The sequence below is a fragment of the Ascidiella aspersa genome, chromosome 4, assembly GCF_963924565.1.
Source record: "Ascidiella aspersa chromosome 4, kaAscAspe10.2, whole genome shotgun sequence".
Lineage (NCBI taxonomy): Eukaryota > Metazoa > Chordata > Ascidiacea > Phlebobranchia > Ascidiidae > Ascidiella > Ascidiella aspersa.
The window spans coordinates 24,115,084-24,124,779 of NC_139450.1; the positions used below are offsets into that span (position 1 = coordinate 24,115,084).

General features: G+C 39.0%; 27 non-coding genes and 25 pseudogenes across 27 annotated transcripts; all 52 read right to left on the reverse strand.

Annotated features, from left to right (window-relative positions):
• Positions 1–19: 19 nt before the first annotated feature.
• LOC146152524 (5S ribosomal RNA) lies at positions 20–138 on the reverse strand (annotated as a pseudogene).
• A 64-nt stretch (positions 139–202) lies between these two features.
• On the reverse strand, positions 203–321 carry LOC146152525 (5S ribosomal RNA). The gene has a single exon (XR_014495869.1). It is a non-coding gene; the product is annotated as a 5S ribosomal RNA (ribosomal RNA).
• A 64-nt stretch (positions 322–385) lies between these two features.
• Positions 386–504, reverse strand: LOC146152526 (5S ribosomal RNA; annotated as a pseudogene).
• Positions 505–577: 73 nt separating this feature from the next.
• LOC146152527 (5S ribosomal RNA) lies at positions 578–696 on the reverse strand (annotated as a pseudogene).
• A 64-nt stretch (positions 697–760) lies between these two features.
• LOC146152528 (5S ribosomal RNA) lies at positions 761–879 on the reverse strand. Its single transcript, XR_014498601.1, has one exon. It is a non-coding gene; the product is annotated as a 5S ribosomal RNA (ribosomal RNA).
• Positions 880–943: 64 nt separating this feature from the next.
• On the reverse strand, positions 944–1,062 carry LOC146152529 (5S ribosomal RNA; annotated as a pseudogene).
• A 65-nt stretch (positions 1,063–1,127) lies between these two features.
• LOC146152530 (5S ribosomal RNA) lies at positions 1,128–1,246 on the reverse strand. Its single transcript, XR_014497409.1, has one exon. It is a non-coding gene; the product is annotated as a 5S ribosomal RNA (ribosomal RNA).
• Positions 1,247–1,310: 64 nt separating this feature from the next.
• Positions 1,311–1,429, reverse strand: LOC146152531 (5S ribosomal RNA). Its single transcript, XR_014496240.1, has one exon. It is a non-coding gene; the product is annotated as a 5S ribosomal RNA (ribosomal RNA).
• A 65-nt stretch (positions 1,430–1,494) lies between these two features.
• Positions 1,495–1,613, reverse strand: LOC146152532 (5S ribosomal RNA; annotated as a pseudogene).
• A 65-nt stretch (positions 1,614–1,678) lies between these two features.
• LOC146152533 (5S ribosomal RNA) lies at positions 1,679–1,797 on the reverse strand (annotated as a pseudogene).
• Positions 1,798–1,932: 135 nt separating this feature from the next.
• Positions 1,933–2,051, reverse strand: LOC146152534 (5S ribosomal RNA; annotated as a pseudogene).
• Positions 2,052–2,116: 65 nt separating this feature from the next.
• Positions 2,117–2,235, reverse strand: LOC146152535 (5S ribosomal RNA; annotated as a pseudogene).
• Positions 2,236–2,309: 74 nt separating this feature from the next.
• LOC146152536 (5S ribosomal RNA) lies at positions 2,310–2,428 on the reverse strand (annotated as a pseudogene).
• A 64-nt stretch (positions 2,429–2,492) lies between these two features.
• Positions 2,493–2,611, reverse strand: LOC146152537 (5S ribosomal RNA). The gene has a single exon (XR_014497130.1). It is a non-coding gene; the product is annotated as a 5S ribosomal RNA (ribosomal RNA).
• A 74-nt stretch (positions 2,612–2,685) lies between these two features.
• Positions 2,686–2,804, reverse strand: LOC146152538 (5S ribosomal RNA). Its single transcript, XR_014497684.1, has one exon. It is a non-coding gene; the product is annotated as a 5S ribosomal RNA (ribosomal RNA).
• Positions 2,805–2,868: 64 nt separating this feature from the next.
• Positions 2,869–2,987, reverse strand: LOC146152539 (5S ribosomal RNA). The gene has a single exon (XR_014498602.1). It is a non-coding gene; the product is annotated as a 5S ribosomal RNA (ribosomal RNA).
• A 74-nt stretch (positions 2,988–3,061) lies between these two features.
• LOC146152540 (5S ribosomal RNA) lies at positions 3,062–3,180 on the reverse strand. The gene has a single exon (XR_014497685.1). It is a non-coding gene; the product is annotated as a 5S ribosomal RNA (ribosomal RNA).
• A 64-nt stretch (positions 3,181–3,244) lies between these two features.
• On the reverse strand, positions 3,245–3,363 carry LOC146152541 (5S ribosomal RNA). The gene has a single exon (XR_014497062.1). It is a non-coding gene; the product is annotated as a 5S ribosomal RNA (ribosomal RNA).
• Positions 3,364–3,427: 64 nt separating this feature from the next.
• Positions 3,428–3,546, reverse strand: LOC146152542 (5S ribosomal RNA). Its single transcript, XR_014496241.1, has one exon. It is a non-coding gene; the product is annotated as a 5S ribosomal RNA (ribosomal RNA).
• A 64-nt stretch (positions 3,547–3,610) lies between these two features.
• LOC146152543 (5S ribosomal RNA) lies at positions 3,611–3,729 on the reverse strand (annotated as a pseudogene).
• A 65-nt stretch (positions 3,730–3,794) lies between these two features.
• LOC146152544 (5S ribosomal RNA) lies at positions 3,795–3,913 on the reverse strand. Its single transcript, XR_014495435.1, has one exon. It is a non-coding gene; the product is annotated as a 5S ribosomal RNA (ribosomal RNA).
• A 64-nt stretch (positions 3,914–3,977) lies between these two features.
• LOC146152545 (5S ribosomal RNA) lies at positions 3,978–4,096 on the reverse strand. The gene has a single exon (XR_014496242.1). It is a non-coding gene; the product is annotated as a 5S ribosomal RNA (ribosomal RNA).
• Positions 4,097–4,160: 64 nt separating this feature from the next.
• LOC146152546 (5S ribosomal RNA) lies at positions 4,161–4,279 on the reverse strand (annotated as a pseudogene).
• A 65-nt stretch (positions 4,280–4,344) lies between these two features.
• Positions 4,345–4,463, reverse strand: LOC146152547 (5S ribosomal RNA). Its single transcript, XR_014496888.1, has one exon. It is a non-coding gene; the product is annotated as a 5S ribosomal RNA (ribosomal RNA).
• A 64-nt stretch (positions 4,464–4,527) lies between these two features.
• On the reverse strand, positions 4,528–4,646 carry LOC146152548 (5S ribosomal RNA). Its single transcript, XR_014498603.1, has one exon. It is a non-coding gene; the product is annotated as a 5S ribosomal RNA (ribosomal RNA).
• Positions 4,647–4,710: 64 nt separating this feature from the next.
• On the reverse strand, positions 4,711–4,819 carry LOC146152549 (5S ribosomal RNA; annotated as a pseudogene).
• Positions 4,820–4,884: 65 nt separating this feature from the next.
• Positions 4,885–5,003, reverse strand: LOC146152550 (5S ribosomal RNA). Its single transcript, XR_014498604.1, has one exon. It is a non-coding gene; the product is annotated as a 5S ribosomal RNA (ribosomal RNA).
• A 64-nt stretch (positions 5,004–5,067) lies between these two features.
• Positions 5,068–5,176, reverse strand: LOC146152551 (5S ribosomal RNA; annotated as a pseudogene).
• Positions 5,177–5,241: 65 nt separating this feature from the next.
• Positions 5,242–5,360, reverse strand: LOC146152552 (5S ribosomal RNA; annotated as a pseudogene).
• A 74-nt stretch (positions 5,361–5,434) lies between these two features.
• Positions 5,435–5,553, reverse strand: LOC146152553 (5S ribosomal RNA). The gene has a single exon (XR_014497701.1). It is a non-coding gene; the product is annotated as a 5S ribosomal RNA (ribosomal RNA).
• A 74-nt stretch (positions 5,554–5,627) lies between these two features.
• On the reverse strand, positions 5,628–5,746 carry LOC146152554 (5S ribosomal RNA). The gene has a single exon (XR_014497204.1). It is a non-coding gene; the product is annotated as a 5S ribosomal RNA (ribosomal RNA).
• A 64-nt stretch (positions 5,747–5,810) lies between these two features.
• LOC146152555 (5S ribosomal RNA) lies at positions 5,811–5,929 on the reverse strand. The gene has a single exon (XR_014498606.1). It is a non-coding gene; the product is annotated as a 5S ribosomal RNA (ribosomal RNA).
• Positions 5,930–5,993: 64 nt separating this feature from the next.
• Positions 5,994–6,112, reverse strand: LOC146152556 (5S ribosomal RNA). The gene has a single exon (XR_014497433.1). It is a non-coding gene; the product is annotated as a 5S ribosomal RNA (ribosomal RNA).
• Positions 6,113–6,177: 65 nt separating this feature from the next.
• Positions 6,178–6,296, reverse strand: LOC146152557 (5S ribosomal RNA; annotated as a pseudogene).
• A 64-nt stretch (positions 6,297–6,360) lies between these two features.
• On the reverse strand, positions 6,361–6,479 carry LOC146152558 (5S ribosomal RNA). The gene has a single exon (XR_014496942.1). It is a non-coding gene; the product is annotated as a 5S ribosomal RNA (ribosomal RNA).
• A 64-nt stretch (positions 6,480–6,543) lies between these two features.
• On the reverse strand, positions 6,544–6,662 carry LOC146152559 (5S ribosomal RNA; annotated as a pseudogene).
• A 65-nt stretch (positions 6,663–6,727) lies between these two features.
• On the reverse strand, positions 6,728–6,846 carry LOC146152560 (5S ribosomal RNA; annotated as a pseudogene).
• A 75-nt stretch (positions 6,847–6,921) lies between these two features.
• LOC146152561 (5S ribosomal RNA) lies at positions 6,922–7,040 on the reverse strand (annotated as a pseudogene).
• Positions 7,041–7,104: 64 nt separating this feature from the next.
• LOC146152562 (5S ribosomal RNA) lies at positions 7,105–7,223 on the reverse strand (annotated as a pseudogene).
• Positions 7,224–7,288: 65 nt separating this feature from the next.
• Positions 7,289–7,407, reverse strand: LOC146152563 (5S ribosomal RNA; annotated as a pseudogene).
• Positions 7,408–7,472: 65 nt separating this feature from the next.
• LOC146152564 (5S ribosomal RNA) lies at positions 7,473–7,591 on the reverse strand. The gene has a single exon (XR_014497209.1). It is a non-coding gene; the product is annotated as a 5S ribosomal RNA (ribosomal RNA).
• Positions 7,592–7,655: 64 nt separating this feature from the next.
• Positions 7,656–7,774, reverse strand: LOC146152565 (5S ribosomal RNA; annotated as a pseudogene).
• Positions 7,775–7,865: 91 nt separating this feature from the next.
• LOC146152566 (5S ribosomal RNA) lies at positions 7,866–7,984 on the reverse strand. The gene has a single exon (XR_014496543.1). It is a non-coding gene; the product is annotated as a 5S ribosomal RNA (ribosomal RNA).
• Positions 7,985–8,049: 65 nt separating this feature from the next.
• LOC146152567 (5S ribosomal RNA) lies at positions 8,050–8,168 on the reverse strand (annotated as a pseudogene).
• Positions 8,169–8,233: 65 nt separating this feature from the next.
• On the reverse strand, positions 8,234–8,352 carry LOC146152568 (5S ribosomal RNA). Its single transcript, XR_014495788.1, has one exon. It is a non-coding gene; the product is annotated as a 5S ribosomal RNA (ribosomal RNA).
• A 64-nt stretch (positions 8,353–8,416) lies between these two features.
• On the reverse strand, positions 8,417–8,525 carry LOC146152569 (5S ribosomal RNA; annotated as a pseudogene).
• A 64-nt stretch (positions 8,526–8,589) lies between these two features.
• LOC146152570 (5S ribosomal RNA) lies at positions 8,590–8,708 on the reverse strand. Its single transcript, XR_014498607.1, has one exon. It is a non-coding gene; the product is annotated as a 5S ribosomal RNA (ribosomal RNA).
• Positions 8,709–8,772: 64 nt separating this feature from the next.
• On the reverse strand, positions 8,773–8,881 carry LOC146152571 (5S ribosomal RNA; annotated as a pseudogene).
• Positions 8,882–8,946: 65 nt separating this feature from the next.
• LOC146152572 (5S ribosomal RNA) lies at positions 8,947–9,065 on the reverse strand. The gene has a single exon (XR_014497083.1). It is a non-coding gene; the product is annotated as a 5S ribosomal RNA (ribosomal RNA).
• Positions 9,066–9,139: 74 nt separating this feature from the next.
• LOC146152573 (5S ribosomal RNA) lies at positions 9,140–9,258 on the reverse strand. Its single transcript, XR_014497702.1, has one exon. It is a non-coding gene; the product is annotated as a 5S ribosomal RNA (ribosomal RNA).
• A 74-nt stretch (positions 9,259–9,332) lies between these two features.
• LOC146152574 (5S ribosomal RNA) lies at positions 9,333–9,451 on the reverse strand (annotated as a pseudogene).
• A 65-nt stretch (positions 9,452–9,516) lies between these two features.
• On the reverse strand, positions 9,517–9,635 carry LOC146152575 (5S ribosomal RNA). The gene has a single exon (XR_014497275.1). It is a non-coding gene; the product is annotated as a 5S ribosomal RNA (ribosomal RNA).
• Between the last annotated feature and the right edge of the window lie 61 nt (positions 9,636–9,696).

Consider the following 9,696-nt stretch of genomic DNA (forward strand, 5'->3'; position numbering starts at 1 on the left):
ACTTAAATAAATCATATTTTGCCTACGACAATTGGTATTCCTAGGCGGTCACCCATCCAAGTACTAACCAATCCCGACGTTGCTTAACTTCCGAGATCGGACGAGATCGGGTGAATTCAATCTGGTATGTTCCTAGCCAGTATTGGTCAACATTTTTTGGTCTAATCTATTTAAAAATGTAAAAATTAAATAAATTATATTTTGCCTACGACAATTGGTATTCCTAGGCGGTCACCCATCCAAGTACTAACCAATCCCGACGTTGCTTAACTTCCGAGATCGGACGAGATCGGGTGCATTCAACCTGGTATGGTCGCAGACAGTATTGGTCAACATTTATGGTCTAATCTATTTAAAAATGTAAAAACTTAAATAAATCATATATTGCCTACGACAATTGGTATTCCTAGGCGGTCACATATCCAAGTACTAACCAATCCCGACGTTGCTTAACTTCCGAGATCGGACGAGATCGGTTGCATTCAACCTGGTATGGTCGTAGACAGTATTGATCAACATTTTTTGGTCTAAAATCTTTAAAAATGTTAACATTAAATATATTTTAAAAATCATATTTTGCCTATGAAAATTGGTATTCCTAGGCGGTCACTCATCCAAGTACCAACCAATCCCGACGTTGCTTAACTTCCGAGATCGGACGAGATCGGGTGCATTCAACCTGGTATGGTCGTAGTCAGTATTGGTCAACATTTATGGTCTAATCTATTTAAAAATGTAAAAACTTAAATAAATCATATTGTGCCTACGACAATTGGTATTCCTAGGCGGTCACCCATCCAAGTACTAACCAATCCCGACGTTGCTTAACTTCCGAGATCGGACGAGATCGGGTGCATTCAACCTGGTATGGTCGTAGACAGTATTGGTCAACATTTATGGTCTAATCTATTTAAAAATGTAAAAACTTAAATAAATCATATTGTGCCTACGACAATTGGTATTCCTAGGCGGTCACCCATCCAAGTACTAACCAATCCCGAAGTGGCTTAACTTCCGAGATCGGACGAGATGGGGTGCATTCAACCTGGTATGGTCGTAGCCAGTATTGGTCAACATTTTTTGGTCTAATCTATTTAAAAATGTAAAAACTTAAATAAATCATATTTTGCCTACGACAATTGGTATTCCAAGGCGGTCACCTATCCAAGTACTAACCAATCCCGACGTTGCTTAACTTCCGAGATCGGATGAGATCGGGTGCATTCAACCTGGTATGATCGTAGACAGTATTGGTCAACATTTATGGTCTAATCTATTTAAAAATGTAAAAACTTAAATAAATCATATTGTGCCTACGACAATTGGTATTCCTAGGCGGTCACCCATCCAAGTACTAACCAATCCCGACGTTGCTTAACTTCCGAGATCGGACGAGATCGGGTGCATTCAACCTGGTATGGTCGTAGCCAGTATTGGTCAACATTTTTTGGTCTAATCTATTTAAAAATGTAAAAACTTAAATAAATCATATTTTGCCTACGACAATTGGCATTCCTAGGCGGTCACCCATCCAAGTACTAACCAATCCCGACGTTGCTTAACTTCCGAGATCGGACGAGATCGGGTGCTTTCAATCTGGTATGTTCGTAGCCAGTATTGGTCAACATTTTTTGGTCTAATCTATTTAAAAATGTAAAAACTTAAATAAATTATATTTTGCCTACGACAATTGGTATTCCTAGGCGGTCACCCATCCAAGTACTAACCAATCCCGACGTTGCTTAACTTCCGAGATCGGACGAGATCGGGTGCATTCAATCTGGTATGTTCGTAGCCAGTATTGGACGTTGCTTAACTTCCGAGATCGGACGAGATCGGGTGCTTTCAATCTGGTATGTTCGTAGCCAGTATTGGTCAACATTTTTTGGTCTAATCTATTTAAAAATGTAAAAACTTAAATAAATTATATTTTGCCTACGACAATTGGTATTCCTAGGCGGTCACCCATCCAAGTACTAACCAATCCCGACGTTGCTTAACTTCCGAGATCGGACGAGATCGGGTGCATTCAATCTGGTATGTTCGTAGCCAGTATTGGTCAACATTTTTTGGTCTAATCTATTTAAAAATTTAAAAACTTAAATAAATCATATTTTGCCTATGACAATTGGTATTGCTAGGCGGTCACCCATCCAAGTACTAACCAATCCCGACGTTGCTTAACTTCCGAGATCGGACGAGATCGGGTGCATTCAACCTGGTATGGTCGTAGACAGTAGTGGTCAACATTTTTTGGTCTAAAATCTTCAAAAATGTTAACATTTAAATATATTTTATAAATCATATTTTGCCTATGACAATTGGAATTCCTATGCGGTCACCCATCCAAGTACTAACCAATCCCGACGTTGCTTAACTTCCGAGATCGGACGAGATCGGGTGCATGCAAACTGGTATGGTCGTAAGCAGTATTTCTCAACATTTTACGTCTAATCTATTTAAAAAAGTAAAAACTTAAATAAATCATATTTTGCCTACGACAATTGGTATTCCTAGGCGGTCACCCATCCAAGTACTAACCAATCCCGACGTTGCTTAACTTCCGAGATCGCACGAGATCGGGCGCATTCAACCTGGTATGGTCGTAGACAGTATTGGTCAACATTTTTTGGTCTAAAATCTTCAAAAATGTTAACATTTAAATATATTTTATAAATCATATTTTGCCTATGACAATTGGAATTCCTATGCGGTCACCCATACAAGTACTAACCAATCCCGACGTTGCTTAACTTCCGAGATCGGACGAGATCGGGTGCATTCAACCTGGTATGGTCATAAGCAGTGTTTATCAACATTTTACGTCTAATCTATTTAAAAAAGTAAAAACTTAAATAAATCATATTTTGCCTACGACAATTGGTATTCCTAGGCGGTCACCCATCCAAGTACTAACCAATCCCGACGTTGCTTAACTTCCGAGATCGGACGAGATCGGGTGCATTCAACCTGGTATGGTCGTAGACAGTATTGGTCAACATTTTTTGGTCTAAAATCTTCAAAAATGTTAACATTTAAATATATTTTATAAATCATATTTTGCCTATGACAATTGGAATTCCTATGCGGTCACCCATACAAGTACTAACCAATCCCGACGTTGCTTAACTTCCGAGATCGGACGAGATCGGGTGCATTCAACCTGGTATGGTCATAAGCAGTGTTTCTCAACATTTTACGTCTAATCTATTTAAAAAAGTAAAAACTTAAATAAATCATATTTTGCCTACGACAATTGGTATTCCTAGGCGGTCACCCATCCAAGTACTAACTAATCCCGACGTTGCTTAACTTCCGAGATCGGACGAGATCGGGTGCATTCAACCTGGTATGGTCGTAGACAGTATTGGTCAACATTTATGGTCTAATCTATTTAAAAATGTAAAAACTTAAATAAATCATATTGTGCCTACGACAATTGGTATTCCTAGGCGGTCACCCATCCAAGTACTAACCAATCCCGACGTTGCTTAACTTCCGAGATCGGACGAGATCGGGTGCATTCAACCTGGTATGGTCGTAGCCAGTATTGGTCAACATTTTTAGGTCTAATCTATTTAAAAATGAAAAACTTAAATAAATCATATTTTGGCTACGACAATTGGTATTCCAAGGCGGTCACCCATCCAAGTACTAACCAATCCGGACGTTGCTTAACTTCCGAGATCGGACGAGATCGGGTGCATTCAACCTGGTATGTTCGTAGCCAGTATTGGTCAACATTTTTTGGTCTAATCTATTTAAAAATGTAAAAACTTAAATAAATCATATTTTGCCTACGACAATTGGTGTTCCTAGGCGGTCACCCATCCAAGTACTAACCAATCCCGACGTTGCTTAACTTCCGAGATCGGACGAGATCGGGTGCATTCAACCTGGTATGGTCGTAGACAGTATTGGTCAACATTTATGGTCTAATCTATTTAAAAATGTAAAAACCTAAATAAATGATATTATGCCTACGACAATTGGTATTCCTAGGCGGTCACCCATCCAAGTACTAACCAATCCCGACGTTGCTTAACTTCCGAGATCGGACGAGATCGGGTGCATTCAACCTGGTATGGTCGTAGCCAGTATTGGTCAACATTTTTAGGTCTAATCTATTTAAAAATGAAAAACTTAAATAAATCATATTTTGGCTACGACAATTGGTATTCCAAGGCGGTCACCCATCCAAGTACTAACCAATCCGGACGTTGCTTAACTTCCGAGATCGGACGAGATCGGGTGCATTCAACCTGGTATGTTCGTAGCCAGTATTGGTCAACATTTTTTGGTCTAATCTATTTAAAAATGTAAAAACTTAAATAAATCATATTTTGCCTACGACAATTGGTGTTCCTAGGCGGTCACCCATCCAAGTACTAACCAATCCCGACGTTGCTTAACTTCCGAGATCGGACGAGATCGGGTGCATTCAACCTGGTATGGTCGAAGACAGTATTGGTCAACATTTATGGTCTAATCTATTTAAAAATGTAAAAACCTAAATAAATGATATTATGCCTACGACAATTGGTATTCCTAGGCGGTCACCCATCCAAGTACTAACCAATCCCGACGTTGCTTAACTTCCGAGATCGGACGAGATCGGGTGCATTCAACCTGGTATGGTCGTAGACAGTATTGGTCAACATTTATGGTCTAATCTATTTAAAAATGTAAAAACCTAAATAAATGATATTGTGCCTACGACAATTGGTATTCCTAGGCGGTCACCCATCCAAGTACTAACCAATCCCGACGTTGCTTAACTTCCGAGATCGGGTGCATTCAACCTGGTATGGTCGTAGCCAGTATTGGTCAACATTTTTTGGTCTAATTTATTTAAAAATGTAAAAACTTAAATAAATCATATTTTGCCTACGACAATTGGTATTCCTAGGCGGTCACCCATCCAAGTACTAACCAATCCCGACGTTGCTTAACTTCCGAGATCGGACGAGATCGGGTGCATTCAACCTGGTATGGTCGTAGACAGTATTGGTCAACATTTATGGTCTAATCTATTTAAAAATGTAAAAACTTAAATAAATCATATTGTGCCTACGACAATTGGTATTCCTAGGCGGTCACCCATCCAAGTACTAACCAATCCCGACGTTGCTTAACTTCCGAGATCGGGTGCATTCAACCTGGTATGGTCGTAGCCAGTATTGGTCAACATTTTTTGGTCTAATCTATTTAAAAATGTAAAAACTTAAATAAATCATATTTTGACTACGACAATTGGTATTCCTAGGCAGTCACCCATTCAAGTACTAACCAATCCCGACATTGCTTAACTTCCGAGATCGGACGAGATCGGGTGCATTCAACCTGGTATGGTCGTAGACAGTATTGGTCAACATTTTTTGGTCTAAAATCTTCAAAAATGTTAACATTTAAATATATTTTATAAATCATATTTTGCCTATGACAATTGGAATTCCTATGCGGTCACCCATCCAAGTACTAACCAATCCCGACGTTGCTTAACTTCCGAGATCGGACGAGATCGGGTGCATTCAACCTGGTATGGTCGTAGACAGTATTGGTCAACATTTTTTGGTCTAAAGTCTTCAAAAATGTTAACATTTAAAAATATTTTATAAATCATATTTTGTCTATGACAATTGGAATTCCTATGCGGTCACCCATCCAAGTACTAACCAATCCCGACGTTGCTTAACTTCCGAGATCGGACGAGATCGGGTGCATTCAACCTGGTATGGTCGTAGACAGTATTTCTCAACATTTTACGTCTAATCTATTTAAAAAAGTAAAAACTTAAATAAATCATATTTTGCCTACGACAATTGGTATTCCTAGGCGGTCACCCATCCAAGTACTAACCAATCCCGACGTTGCTTAACTTCCGAGATCGGACGAGATCGGGTGCATTCAACCTGGTATGGTCGTAGACAGTATTGGTCAACATTTATGGTCTAATCTATTTAAAAATGTAAAAACTTAAATAAATCATATTGTGCCTACGACAATTGGTATTCCTAGGCGGTCACCCATCCAAGTACTAACCAATCCCGACGTTGCTTAACTTCCGAGATCGGACGAGATCAGGTGCATTCAACCTGGTATGGTCGTAGCCAGTATTGGTCAACATTTTTTGGTCTAATCTATTTAAAAATGTAAAAACTTAAATAAATCATATTTTGCCTACGACAATTGGTATTCCTAGGCGGTCACCCATCCAAGTACTAACCAATCCCGACGTTGCTTAACTTCCGAGATCGGACGAGATCGGGTGCATTCAATCTTGTATTTTCGTAGCCAGTATTGGTCAACATTTTTTGGTCTAATCTATTTAAAATGTAAAAACTTAAATAAATCATATTTTGCCTACGACAATTGGTATTCCTAGGCGGTCACCCATCCAAGTACTAACCAATCCCAACGTTGCTCAACTTCCGAGATCGGACGAGATCGGGTGCATTCAACCTGGTATGGTCGTAGACAGTATTCGTCAACATTTATGGTCTAATCTATTTAAAAATGTAAAAACTTAAATAAATGATATTATGCCTACGACAATTGGTATTCCTAGGCGGTCACCCATCCAAGTACTAACCAATCCCGACGTTGCTTAACTTCCGAGATCGGACGAGATCGGGTGCATTCAATCTGGTATGTTCGTAGCCAGTATTGGTCAACATTTTTTGGTCTAATCTATTTAAAAATGTAAAAACTTAAATAAATCATATTTTGCCTATGACAATTGGTATTGCTAGGCGGTCACCCATCCAAGTACTAACCAATCCCGACGTTGCTTAACTTCCGAGATCGGACGAGATCGGGTGCATTCAACCTGGTATGGTCGTAGACAGTAGTGGTCAACATTTTTTGGTCTAAAATCTTCAAAAAATGTTAACATTTAAATATATTTTATAAATCATATTTTGCCTATGACAATTGGAATTCCTATGCGGTCACCCATCCAAGTACTAACCAATCCCGACGTTGCTTAACTTCCGAGATCGGACGAGATCGGGTGCATTCAAACTGGTATGGTCGTAAGCAGTATTTCTCAACATTTTACGTCTAATCTATTTAAAAAAGTAAAAACTTAAATAAATCATATTTTGCCTACGACAATTGGTATTCCTAGGCGGTCACCCATCCAAGTACTAACCAATCCCGACGTTGCTTAACTTCCGAGATCGGACGACATCGGGTGCATTCAACCTGGTATGGTCGTAGCCAGTATTGGTCAACATTTTTTGGTCTAATCTATTTAAAAATGTAAAAACTTAAATAAATCATATTTTGCCTATGACAATTGGTATTCCTAGGCGGTCACCCATCCAAGTACTAATCAATCCCGACGTTGCTTACCTTCCGAGATCGAACGAGATCGGGTGCATTCAACCTGGTATGGTCGTAGCCAGTATTGGTCAACATTTTTTGGTCTAATCTATTTAAAAATGTAAAAACTTAAATAAATCATATTTTGTCTACGACAATTGGTATTCCTAAGCGGTCACCCATCCAAGTACTAACCAATCCCGACGTTGCTTAACGTCCGAGATCGGACGAGATCGGGTGCATTCAACCTGGTATGGTCGTAGAAAGTATTGGTCAACATTTATGGTCTAATCTATTTAAAACTGTAAAAACTTAAATAAATCTTATTGTGCCTACGACAATTGGTATTGCTAGGCGGTCACCCATCCAAGTACTAAACAATCCCGACGTTGCTTAACTTCCGAGATCGGACGAGATCGGGTGCTTTCAACCTGGTATGGTCGTAGACTGTATTGGTCAACATTTTTTGGTCTACAATCTTTAAAAAAGTTAACATTTAAATATATTTAAAAAAATAAAAACTTAAATAAATCCTATTTTGCCTACGACAATTGGTATTCCTAGGCGGTCACCCATCCAAGTACTAACCAATCCCGACGTTGCTTAACTTCCGAGAACGGACGAGATCGGGTGCATTCAATATGGTATGGTCGTAGGCAGTATTGCTCAACATTTTTTGGTCTAATCTATTTAAAAATGTAAAAACTTAAATAAATCATATATTGCCTACGACAATTGGTATTCCTAGGCGGTCACATATCCAAGTACTAACCAATCCCGACGTTGCTTAACTTCCGAGATTGGACGAGATCGGTTGCATTCAACCTGGTATGGTCGTAGACAGTATTGATCAACATTTTTTGGTCTAATCTATTTAAAAATGTAAAAACTTAAATAAATGATATTATGCCTACGACAATTGGTATTCCTAGGCGGTCACCCATCCAAGTACTAACCAATCCCGACGTTGCTTAACTTCCGAGATCGGACGAGATCGGGTGCATTCAACCTGGTATGGTCGTAGTCAGTATTGGTCAACATTTATGGTCTAATCTATTTAAAAATGTAAAAACTTAAATAAATGATATTGTGCCTACGACAATTGGTATTCCTAGGCGGTCACCCATCCAAGCACTAACCAATCCCGACATTGCTTAACTTCCGAGATCGGGTGCATTCAACCTGGTATGGTCGTAGACAGTATTGGTCAACATTTATGGTCTAATCTATTTAAAAATGTAAAAACTTAAATAAATGATATTGTGCCTACGACAATTGGTATTCCTAGGCGGTCACCCATCCAAGTACTAACCAATCCCGACGTTGCTTAACTTCCGAGATCGGACGAGATCGGGTGCATTCAACCTGGTATGGTCGTAGACAGTATTGGTCAACATTTATGGTCTAATCTATTTAAAAATGTAAAAACTTAAATAAATCATATTGTGCCTACGACAATTGGTATTCCTAGGCGGTCACCCATCCAAGTACTAACCAATCCCGACGTTGCTTAACTTCCGAGATCGGGTGCATTCAACCTGGTATGGTCGTAGCCAGTATTGGTCAACATTTTTTGGTCTAATCTATTTAAAAATGTAAAAACTTAAATAAATCATATTTTGCCTACGACAATTGGTATTCCTAGGCGGTCACCCATCCAAGTACTAACCAATCCCGACATTGCTTAACTTCCGAGATCGGACGAGATCGGGTACATTCAACCTGGTATGGTCGTAGACAGTATTGGTCAACATTTTTTGGTCTAAAATCTTCAAAAATGTTAACATTTAAATATATTTTATAAATCATATTTTGCCTATGACAATTGGAATTCCTATGCGGTCACCCATCCAAGTACTAACCAATCCCGACGTTGCTTAACTTCCGAGATCGGACGAGATCGGGTGCATTCAACCTGGTATGGTCGTAGACAGTATTGGTCAACATTTTTTGGTCTAAAGTCTTCAAAAATGTTAACATTTAAATATATTTTATAAATCATATTTTGTCTATGACAATTGGAATTCCTATGCGGTCACCCATCCAAGTACTAACCAATCCCGACGTTGCTTAACTTCCGAGATCGGACGAGATCGGGTGCATTCAATCTTGTATTTTCGTAGCCAGTATTGGTCAACATTTTTTGGTCTAATCTATTTAAAAATGTAAAAACTTAAATAAATCATATTTTGCCTACGACAATTGGTATTCCTAGGCGGTCACCCATCCAAGTACTAACCAATCCCGACGTTGCTCAACTTCCGAGATCGGACGAGATCGGGTGCATTCAACCTGGTATGGTCGTAGACAGTATTCGTCAACATTTATGGTCTAATCTATTTAAAAATGTAAAAACTTAAATAAATGATA